General features: G+C 38.3%; 1 long non-coding RNA gene across 1 annotated transcript; it reads right to left on the bottom strand.

Annotated features, from left to right (window-relative positions):
• Window positions 1–1,283: 1,283 nt before the first annotated feature.
• LOC122970460 lies at window positions 1,284–2,728 on the bottom strand. Its single transcript, XR_006399207.1, has 2 exons — window positions 1,954–2,728; window positions 1,284–1,613 (listed from the first exon to the last, which is right to left on the bottom strand). It is a non-coding gene; the product is annotated as an uncharacterized LOC122970460 (long non-coding RNA).
• Between the last annotated feature and the right edge of the window lie 5,820 nt (window positions 2,729–8,548).

Below are 8,548 nucleotides of genomic sequence, written 5' to 3'. Positions count from 1 at the left end.
TTTGTTCTGTTCCTATGGAGGCAGTTAGAGTGACAGATGTGTGTCAGGAGGATGAACCACATCTGAATCAACTCATCCTGATTGCCATATAAGACGGCTGGATATGTCAGTCCACTCCCTCTATACCACATTGTTGCTGCTGCTGCTGCTGCTGCTGCGGCAGTCCTCTCTCACCTATTCTCTACAGGCACCCATTTTAGGTTTGGTTCAGTTATGCTGTCTTAAGTTTATCCTCACGCCTTGTTTCGCACCTTACAACACACACAGTCACATTCATCTCTCATGCACACTTACACCACTGACCATACTGACATCCATACCCCATATCTTATTAATTCTTCATTGGCACTTTAATTTACTTATAAAATATATTTTTGTTAAAACTTTATCATGGTGTGTGTGTGTTGTGGACAAACAGCCGGGTCATGACAAAAATACTCAATCTTTATCAAATATTAGATTGTAATAAGCATAAAATTGATATCTCATGGTTTCCTTACATTGTATATGCATTATATGTTAATTTGGCTGTAGCAAAATATATACAGACAAGTTAAAGGAATAACTGGTACAGGCCTGTATGCTTGACCCCTACAGTGAGGGGATCTAGTGGCTCTGTTATGTTATTGTTATCTTGCTGGCGTGGTTTGGGTCCACTTGTCCCCTTAGAGGGAAGAGTCAATGCAAATCAATACAAAGTTGTTCTGAGTCATCACCTTTATCCTATGATGACTGATTGATTGATTGATTGATTAAGTGTCCTGCACCTTTCTGGTGCCTAGCCCATATGGGCTTACAAGACACTAGAGTATAATAACTAGGATGGTGACATGACAGATCATAATGTACAGTTCCATAAATTCAGAAAGAAAGCATTTCAAATCATTTAGTTTACATGGAAGAAATGTCCTGAAACATTTCTGAATTCACTGAATAGTTTGATGAGTATGAAAATGAAAGAATCATAAGCTATGGCCTCTCAACCCAATTGAACATCTATGGGAGATTTTGGACTGACATGTTAGACAGCACTCTCCACCACCATCATCAAAACATCAAATGAGGGAATATTAACCCTTTGAACTCTGTAATAGAAGTGGTCCAACAGTGCCTACATTGGTATTTTTGCTTATTGTGATGTCATTTTTTGGAGTAGCTTCAAATGTTTCATATCCTTAGAATCTGTACAACGTAAGCTAAAAGGTAATGTAAGTCAATAAACCATAATATTGATAAAGGTATTGAAACTGTGTTATAAATCTAAAAAATACAAAAATCTGACATGTTTTTCATCAAATTTTACTGGATAAACGAACAAAACACATTGATCCAAAACATTTCTAAATGTAGAAACATGAACAAAATATTTCTTAACATTCCACAAGTTATCTGAACTATGTACGGTTTTTAGTTTCTGAGATAAGCTCATTTTTATGAGCAGAGTGCAAAGGCATTTTGATAGTTTCAACCTAAGCCAAAAGGTTATGTAAGCCAATAAACCATAATGATAGATATAAGTACTGAAATTGTGTCATAAATTAAACAAAATACAAAATGTGTGTTGGGATTCTGTGTCTGAGTGGTCCTCTGTTGCTCCTTCATTTCCAGTGGGGCTAAAACAAAGATAAATGAAAATGACATTAGAAAAAACATAAAAATTATATCACTAAAAATAACATGAAATTGAAAATCTGCCTAATGCAGAAAGTCTGAAACTTCCCACACCCACGAAAATCACACACAGTCATCAGTCAGTTATCACACCCAAACAACCCGCCAAACACACATGCGCGCGCACGCACGCCATACACCTGTTTTTCACGGGTGTGAGTGTGTATGGCCAGTGTGGGAAAAATACACACACCTGCGAAACACACACAGCACAAAAAAAAACTCTCTAAAATGTGAAAAATAAACATATAAATAAATAATAATTCCTAAAATTGTACTTACATATCCTGATATGGATCGATGCCAAAATGGTCTTCATCCTCACTGAAGGAGTCTGGATCAGAAGAAAGCGTCTCTTCTTTGTGGTCACCACTCGCAAACAAAACCTCCAAAGCCTCCTCGGCTTACTATCTTTTCTTTGTCATCACGACAAAAAAGACACGTATATGCTCCAAGAATACACTTACTCTCTCAATATCTGAATCTCTCAACTTTCACGGAATATCTCTGACTTCGACCTGCTTCTCCGCTCTGCTCCACTCCACATTGCCACTACATTTTACCCAGTTTTATTACCCACACGTAACATAATAATGTCATCATCTTTCGACACAAGCGTACGTGATTGCGTGAAAGATGAGAGCCTTAGCTTTCAGCTGCAAAAAGAGTGAAAGCTCTAGCTGTTATGGTTTTTATTTTAGATCTTTTTGAATTGGACTATGTAAACGACGACCCCCCCCCACAGCCAGTTTAGAGCCGCCTGCAGGATGTCCATTTTCAAAGGGTTAAATATCACTGGCTTCACACTGCTCTGAAGGCTCAATTTCCAATGTTTTTTTCTAGTTTCAGCCCGAGCCGACATCAGCTTGTGACAGTCTTTATATCTGCACAAGTTCACTGCTCTGCTTCGCTAACATAACGGCATTTTTCCGTTGTTTTTGGAGTAGTCATGCCAAGCCATGACTTGAGACGAGCTGGCACACTGTGAATGTTTTTCTATTACACAGCACAGCAAAGTAAAATAAGTTGTTTACCTGTTGGAGGTGTGCTGGTCATCCACTGCTCTTCATCAGACATCATCATCACTGCACTGTGGCTGTTTCTACTTGTAGTATTCCTTTGTGATCTGCTGAACAAATAGCTCTAATTAGCTCCAGATGTTGCTGTTTCTATAGGTTTCCACTGGAAGCTCTGCTAATTCGGTGAGGAACACATTCCATTTCCTGTAAATTCTTCACAATAAAAGTCTCCCATTATTTAGTCATTTAAAAGCTAAGATCAATAAGATCAATACATTTTTTGAACTGTGAGTCATGCAAAACTACTCTAGTGGAGTCCCAGAATAAAAACACAGAGCTGGAAATTACCATAATAGGTCCCCTTTACGGGTGATTAGTGCTGATGAATGTTGAAGGAAGCTATAATCCAAAAATGTTTCATTAACATGGTGAGGGTGTCCCCTTGCATTTGTGTTTTAAATAATGCACTTTTAGTGAAATATTTTGTCTCTGCTCAACCTTTACCTCCGCCACCTGGAACAGACCACTCAACACCTAAGGCAAAATTCATTTAACATTCACTCTGTCTCCATCATTTATTTTTCCAATCGAAGATGCTCACAATGAAGTCGTATCAATCATTCAGATGTGTCAACTCTGTACACACACCCCTCCGGCTTGATATAAAACATTCTGCGATGCAATATTCTGTTGGCTTATCCAGTAGGAAGGAGGGGAGCGGGGGGCGGGGGAATAAAAAAGCAACCAAATTCAGCCACTGTCAAAAAAAATTATTCATGAATATCAACATCCCAGTCTTTGCGCGGCTTTGAAGTGCCCTTTGAATGTAAAATATTTGTCTCAGGCTTCTGTTGCAATCTCAGCGAACCACACAGTGCTCACCTTCATCTGTCCCTCTGATGCACTGTCATGCTGGAATGGCTGCAGAAAAAAAAGAGAAGCTTGCACACCAATTAATACCTAAAGGGCCTCTCACAGTGTTTCCCTCTCTTGCAATTACTGCGCAATGTGTTCAGACTGCAACATGGTCTACCTGCAGAGAGTTTCCTCTTGAGCATAGTGACCACACTTTGTGAGTGGGTTTTTTTCTGCAGGTGGCAGGTTTAATTAATTCCCATTAGTTGGTTAAAGTGTACTGACAAAGTCACATATACTGTATAATCAGTCAGCTAAAGCAGCTTTAAGCTTGAAACAAACTAGTTTGTATGAGGTTTCATCTGAATATGTTGCCTTTAAGCTGGATAAAAAGCCTTTCTTCATAGGTAGAGGCACAATTAATCATACCAATGGGGATAACATCAACTCATGGTACTTGTGTGAAAATTTTAAAGGGGCCATATTATGCTTTTTGTGGTTTTCTGTTATTTTTACTGTATGTATTTTGTACTGTATTATACTGTATTTTGTATGTATTATGTACTGTTATGATTTTGGATGCTAAACGCGGTCAAAGTTCCAAAACTTGAGATTTGTCGAAATGCTCCCTGCAAGTCAAAAGTCAGGGCCTCAACCTGCTCTGAACACCTCGTTTGTGACAGTTTTTTCTACCTTGCAGACCAGCTGATGTCAGCATGCCAACAAACGGCTGTCTGATCTGTAGCTATGGTTTTTCGGGTTTTTGCTAAGGTTTTTTCATGTGTGGTCTGTGTCAAACTCTCGTGTTTGGGATCGGATACCAGCTCGAACACGGACGGATGTACTTGAGAATTTGAAATTTTGAGAAAAATCAAGAAAATGAAGTGAAACCCTACTACTATAGTTTGTTTCATAGTTTGGAGCAGCCAGAAGTTGGCCATGACACAGCTTCTGGATGCTAACCAATTATAACAGAGTGGGATCATCAGGAGGGGAGCCATAAAGAGCCAGGAGTTAAAACAGCCTGCTGAAACAGAGGCTGAACTGAAGGGCTGCATAAAGAACCAGTATAAGATAAATAAGGAGTTGGGAGCAAGAAAATAAGGAGCATGCACAGTGTGAGAGGTTGGAAGAGCTAGAGTCCCCTTGCAGCATGGTGTGCAATAGTCAAATAGGTTAGAAACTTAGATTTCAATTCTTCACCAGCACCAAAAAAAGTAAAAGGGAATGTTCTAATCTTTGAGCTGGACCTGCAACAATTCAAGAAAGACGGGTACTGAAATATTCTGCGATGCCTAATGTTACAAGATCTCAAGCTGACATGCCAGCTCTAGCAAACTCAAGGTTTGATGATTTGGTAAGCAAGCTAGACAAACTTCTAAATCTAAACTTCTAAGGCAATACGGATCATAGAGGATTTCTCCAAAATATCAGGTTATAAGATGAACATTGAAAAAACTGAATTGATGCAAATTAATAAAGGATCTTGTAGCATTCCAGAAGACTTTTAGAATTTGGTTCTAAAGAATCTGGTTTGGTTGTAATATAGGCTAAGTTCTGAAAAAACTTATATTGCAACCTAGAGAGATAACTTTCTTTCTCTAATTATTGAACTAAAAATTAGCATTAACAAATGGTCAGACTTGCCCAGAACTGTATATTGGTACCCTTGCATTTTATTTAAAAAATGCACCATTCGCCCTGAACAGTGTTGAAATTAAAATATATTTTATTATCAATGCATGTCTATGTTTGGTTTGCAGTGGAACAAAACAAAAAAGTTGTGAAAATAAATGAATTCATGCTTATTTTACAAAGACATTCGAAAAGAGCCTGGACAACATTAGTGGTACCCTTTACACGTAAGAAACAATTGATTTGTAGTGATACTTCAAGCAAACTATTGTGTTTTAATTAGTATCACAGGTGTTTTCAAAGGAATTTCCTGGAGAAAAGATCTCCATTTTAAGAAAGCCAACACAAAATGGAAGAAATGCTTATATCTCACTTACAGCATTATGGTTAATGCAATACAAACTGATGAGATAAGTTTTATCCAGTTTCCTCTGATCAGTGTGTGAAGTGTGGCTTTCATGACTCCCTTGCATTCCCTCTGGTTTTGTACAAAAGAGAAAAAAGTGTGACATGAAATCAAAGAATGGACATCTATTACTTGTAAAACAAAAATTCAATTCTCAGCTGAGATGTGTATTTTTCAGAACGCCAAAAAATGAGATATCCTATGGTATATTTTTCTCCCTTGTTTATAAGAAGCTCATTTTAAAACACTGGAAAAAGAGGCCCATACGTTACAGATTGATGACCATAGAAAAGACACTGTCTGAAGATAACAATAAAAGGAAGCAATTCAATGAGGTATGGAAGTACATGTATGAGGCTGGGAAGGGGAGGGAGGACTCTGGTTGAGAACACAGGACATAGGGGGGTATGTGTAGTGTGTGTTTGTTATGTTTGCAGAGGTTAGGCGGTTGGGATTAGAGGTATATGTGTTACGTGACAGATGAATGAAAGTGATATGAATGTATATGTGTCTCTTGTCTTGTTTCTTATGTCTTGTGTAGGTGAATGTATTACTGTTTCATGCTAGCCTGACACCATCCTAGGACAGTATATACTATCTCATACATCAAGGTATTTTTATATATGTTTGATGGTAAGAGACTGTAAGAAAAACATCATGGTGGAAAGCATGAAATTAAATAAAGATAATAACTGTAAATCATGCAAGATATTCTAGTAGAGCTGCAGAACATGAATATAGATCTGGAAATGTGCATATGTCCCCTTTAAAAATTAAAAGTGTATGTACTCTCTCTCACCCACACACATCTGGCCAGTCAGCGTGTGATGAGGAGATCTCATTCTGAAATCTCGCAAGAGTTGAGTTATTGTCTAAATCAGCTAAATATTCAGCCATGATAGAGTTGCGGAGCGCCAGGAGGAGTTTATTGTGTTGGAGTGCAGAAAATGTAGCTTGGTGTTAAGTCATGGCTGAATATTTAGCTAATTTCAACAACTCGACTCTTGCGAGATTTCAGAACGAGACTTCTTGAGCGAGACTTGGTTAAACACAATAACAAACAGAATGTTTCGTGGCTGCTGGCTGAAGCGTTCTCACTCAATACTGGACCAGTTTCAAAAATTGTTATCCCCATTAGTCACTTAGATACAAAAAATGGAATGACACATTTTTTTACAACAGATCTTTCTCAAAGAAGCTGTTTTTTCAAGTTCAAAGGGTTCACGTACTTAAAGTGGAGATATCACTTTTACCAAGTTTAACATAGATATTCAACATCATAACATTATATAAATAACAGAAAAACACAAAAAGTATAATATGTCCCCTTTAAACAAAATAAAGGAAGAACTGATTGTAGCTGTCAACGGCTTTCTCTACAATATAATTTTAATGAGCTAACTGACATGAATAAGAAAACTGAAAGCTACAGGATACAGCAGCAGATTGTTATTTTGAGTTACAGCCTAAAAAACATGAAAACTAACAAAAAAAAGGAAGGAAAAAAAAGTTTATATAACATCAACTATCTCAGATGAGAATATAGACACCAGTATACACCAAGACTTAAACTACAAATTCGATCCCTCCACACGGTGGAGCACTGGAACTCTGTGTGTTGTTGGTTTTTTTATGTTTTCCATCAGTTCTGATGCACCACAGTTACCTAAATCAAGCACAAGACACCTGTAGCAGCATTTCATTTGAAGTTACAGCTTCAAAATCATGAAAAAAAACACCCCACAATTTTTTCCGCTTTTTGGTCAGGAAAACAGTCTTGATAAAAAAAAAAAAAACTATCAGCAGTTCATTTTCTAAGTTGGAATGCTCTCAGTACACTAAACTTGTGTATCACATGCCAATCTTTAGGCCTGCAGGCTGGATCATGCCTGCCGTGAATTTTTATTTTCCAGAAGTGAGTCTGTTGAAGCTGTTGCTCCGAGCTATCTCAGAATGAATAAAAAGGAAAGGAAATCTCTGCTAAAGACAGGCAACTCAAAAAGAGGTGGGAGGCTGAGTGCTTAAAGACTAGCCAGTGTGTCTCATTTACCATTAGACCCTTCTGAATTTGATAATCTGCAAAATCACACAGTGTCACAGGCTAAGCAGATTCAATAAAATGCGAGAGGAAATTGCCATTCGAGGGGGGAAATCTGTTATGCAACCAGGCTTTTATGTTTCCCAATTTGCTACACATGAAACTACACAGATGCAATACACATCATGATTATGTATGATACTGTGGAAGCCTTGCATGTGAAAACAGTTTGCTTGGAAAGCCAAATGCAACGTGAAAACTTTACACCAGCTTCCATTTTGTCAGCCCACTGCAAAAGTGCACGCCATCACAACTCTCCCCTCAAGGTTCAGAAACTCAATTTTTAAATTTTTTACACATTCATTTGCAGCTGATGTGGAGAGCCTGCCAGGGTACTGACAGGAAGTACTGAATGAATTACATTTCAGAGCGAGAATTTTCGACTTTCATCCCCTGCATGATGCCACAGCTCCTCCCATCTACTGAGACTACTTGGGAGCATTTGTAGGAACAAATGTTCTCTGTGAAAACGATCAAAAGATCTTCTCATAGGTCCAGCTGCAAAAGACAAAACTTGCACTTAAAGAAAAGGTGTGACGTAAAAAAGTTGGGAGCAAGCAGGTCAAGATAAGAGGTGGAAGTGTCACTGAAACTCCTGTGGAGGGAGGGTTTTTCAAAAAAAACAAACAGAGCCAAGGCTGGAAAGTGAGTTCTTTAGGCCGGAATCTCAGCACCCAGCAGGGGATCATCAATCAATCATCATTTAAAAGAAAGTACATGAGTTGAGTAAATCTGCAGCCACCACCAACAAAGTCCGGCTGATACTGTCTGAAGCCTTCTCATATCTCCTCTGTTTGCTGAATTTGTCTTGCAGCACAGCAGCGTCTGACAAACCGTAGCCTCTTCATTTGTTTTCTCTGATCT

Source organism: Thunnus albacares, chromosome 19, assembly GCF_914725855.1.
Source record: "Thunnus albacares chromosome 19, fThuAlb1.1, whole genome shotgun sequence".
Classification (NCBI taxonomy): Eukaryota; Metazoa; Chordata; class Actinopteri; order Scombriformes; family Scombridae; genus Thunnus; species Thunnus albacares.
Note: the sequence above shows the minus strand (reverse complement) of the source record. Positions and strands in the feature narration are given on the sequence as shown.